General features: G+C 41.3%; 1 protein-coding gene across 1 annotated transcript in view; it reads left to right on the forward strand.

The window, feature by feature from the left end:
- The window catches only part of LOC114876290 (zinc finger protein 423 homolog), a 45,267-nt gene extending 44,982 nt beyond the window's left edge, over window positions 1–285 (forward strand). Inside the window, exon 12 of the transcript XR_003789352.2 lies at window positions 83–285. The gene's annotated coding sequence lies outside the window, so the exon portion shown is untranslated. The remainder of the gene's footprint in view (window positions 1–82) is intronic.
- Window positions 286–3,368: the final 3,083 nt, after the last annotated feature.

Here is a 3,368-nt window from a genome sequence, read left to right on the forward strand (position 1 = left end):
TTATAAGTTAAATATTTTATAAAGTATTATAATAACTTTGTAGACAATATTTTATATTTATATGAGATTTTATTTGTTGCAGATAATAAGATCAAAGCACTCGGCGCGGGAAACAAAAAGGGATTTAAATATCAATTAATTGTTAAATTTTATGAATCGGTACTGCGATTTTTAAATAGAACAAGTCAATGACAATAGAGGCTTCAATAACATGTTTGCAAATTGAAATTGTAAAATATTTATGTATATTGCAAGAAGATTAGAATATACCATATTGTTATATTATTACCTCGGCATTTCTTACATTTTTGCATCCCTTACATCTCTGTATCCCTTACTCTCCTGAATTCTCCCTGCATCTCTTGTATCCTTTCAACCCTTATAACAAATATATTATAAATAATCCACTTATGGCCACTGGTTCGAGTAAAGGTAAGTAAAGGTAAGTTATCGTGAAAAATAATTTTAAATTAAAATTTTAGCAAAATTTAGTTCCTTTTTTTACCGCTAGATGGCGCTGATCAGACATCGAAATTTTAGTTCGCATTTTTCCCGCTAGAGGGCCAAAATTTTAGCATGTTTTGGTTCCTTTTTCTGCCGCCAGAGGGCGCTGATCAAACATCGAAAATTTAGTTCGCATTTTTCCCGCCAGAGGGCCAAAATTTTAGCATGATTTAGTTCCTTTTTCTGCCACCAGAGGGCGCTGATCAGACATCGAAAATTTAGTTCGCATTTTTCCCGCCAGAGGGCCAAAATTTTAGCATGATTTAGTTCCTTTTTCTGCCACCAGAGGGCGCTGATCAGACATCGAGCAACACATTTTCGAGCAAATTTAAAAGTGCTCCAATTAAAAAATTAACTAGGTCATCGTCAAGAGGGGTCAAATCTAGCCTTTCTCGGTAAAGCCTCTTTATAAAAAATCTACTGCGCAGCGCTATCTCTTACGGTTACCTACTGCGCAGCTGGTCAAGGTTCCCGCGGGAGAACCGCGATTCCTCGGGGAACACATTTTCGAGCAAACTTAAAAGTGCTCCAATTAAAAAATTAACTAGGTCATCGTCAAGAGGGGTCAAATCCAGCCTTTCTGGGTAAAGCCTCTTTATAAAAAATCTACTGCGCAGCGCTATCTCTTACGGTTACCTACTGCGCAGCTGGTCAAGGTTCCCGCGGGAGAACCGCGATTCCTCGGGGAACACATTTTCGAGCAAACTTAAAAGTGCTCCAATTAAAAAATTAACTAGGTCATCATCAAGAGGGGTCAAATCTAGCCTTTCTCGGTAAAGCCTCTTTATAAAAAATCTACTGCGCAGCGCTATCTCTTACGGTTACCTACTGCGCAGCTGGTCAAGGTTCCCGCGGGAGAATCGCGATTCCTCGGGGAACACATTTTCGAGCAAACTTAAAAGTGCTCCAATTAAAAAATTAACTAGGTCATCATCAAGAGGGGTCAAATCCAGCCTTCCTGGGTAAAGCCTCTTTATAAAAAATCTACTGCGCAGCGCTATCTCTTACGGTTACCTACTGCGCAGCTGGTCAAGGTTCCCGCGGGAGAACCGCGATTCCTCGGGGAACACATTTTCGAGCAAACTTAAAAGTGCTCCAATTAAAAAATTAACTAGGTCATCATCAAGAGGGGTCAAATCTAGCCTTTCTCGGTAAAGCCTCTTTATAAAAAATCTACTGCGCAGCGCTATCTCTTACGGTTACCTACTGCGCAGCCGGTCAAGGTTCCCGCGGGAGAATCGCGATTCCTCGGGGAACACATTTTCGAGCAAACTTAAAAGTGCTCCAATTAAAAAATTAACTAGGTCATCGTCAAGAGGGGTCAAATCCAGCCTTTCTGGGTAAAGCCTCTTTATAAAAAATCTACTGCGCAGCGCTATCTCTTACGGTTACCTACTGCGCAGCTGGTCAAGGTTCCCGCGGGAGAACCGCGATTCCTCGGGGAACACATTTTCGAGCAAACTTAAAAGTGCTCCAATTAAAAAATTAACTAGGTCATCATCAAGAGGGGTCAAATCCAGCCTTTCTGGGTAAAGCCTCTTTATAAAAAATCTACTGCGCAGCGCTATCTCTTACGGTTACCTACTGCGCAGCCGGTCAAGGTTCCCGCGGGAGAACCGCGATTCCTCGGGGAACACATTTTCGAGCAAACTTAAAAGTGCTCCAATTAAAAAATTAACTAGGTCATCATCAAGAGGGGTCAAATCTAGCCTTTCTCGGTAAAGCCTCTTTATAAAAAATCTACTGCGCAGCGCTATCTCTTACGGTTACCTACTGCGCAGCCGGTCAAGGTTCCCGCGGGAGAATCGCGATTCCTCGGGGAACACATTTTCGAGCAAACTTAAAAGTGCTCCAATTAAAAAATTAACTAGGTCATCATCAAGAGGGGTCAATTCTAGCCTTTCTGGGTAAAGCCTCTTTATAAAAAATCTACTGCGCAGCGCTATCTCTTACGGTTATCTACTGCGCAGCTGGTCAAGGTTCCCGCGGGAGAATCGCAAATCCCTTTACATTATGGCATCGGGGTATCAGAGACCCCGATGCAGTGGTGACGCTTTCTGCATACCAAAATATTGGCATCTGGGGTGTCAGAGACCCCGATACATAGGTGGCGCTTCCTGCATACCGACCTTATAACAAGCGGGGTATTAGAGACCCCGATGCATTGGTAACGCTCCCAACCTATGTACCGACATGTTGGCATCTGGGGTGTCAGAGACCCCGATGCATTGGTGATGCTCCGAACATACCGACATGTTGGCATCTGGGGTGTCAGAGACCCCGATGCATTGTTGACGCTCCACGCATACCGACATTATGGTATACGGGGTATCAGAGACCCCTTGCAACTCTCTCTACATAACGACATATCGTCCTGGGGTGTCAGGAACCCCGGTGCATAGGTGACGCTCTCTGCACACCGTTTTGAATCTATGATGGGGTGTCTAGGACCCCTTAGGTCATGTGTCGGTAAATTGTCGTGTAGTTTCCGCTGTTTCCGTATAGATGGCGCTAATATCGAAATTTTCAAATTAATTTATGGCGGTCTTTTTAAAATACAAATTTGTCGAATGTTTATTTTGATAGTTTTTCGGTCTCGTAATAAATAAAAAGGTGGTCGCCCGAGGCCCAAAAGAGAGATAAAATCATAAATTTTATTCCTCTTTAATGAGCTTAAAATAATAAAATAATGTAAGTCAATTAAATAAATAGCTGAGAAAAGAAATGACTAGCATTAAACAAATAACTCTAAAATGAAATTAGGTAAATTAAATAATAACTTGTTTACTTTTTCCAAATAATTTAATTTATTTGAAACGAATACATGTTTTTAAAACATTTACAATAATAATTGTTTAGTTTTG

This window comes from Osmia bicornis, chromosome 10 (genome assembly GCF_907164935.1).
Source record: "Osmia bicornis bicornis chromosome 10, iOsmBic2.1, whole genome shotgun sequence".
Taxonomy (NCBI): domain Eukaryota; kingdom Metazoa; phylum Arthropoda; class Insecta; order Hymenoptera; family Megachilidae; genus Osmia; species Osmia bicornis.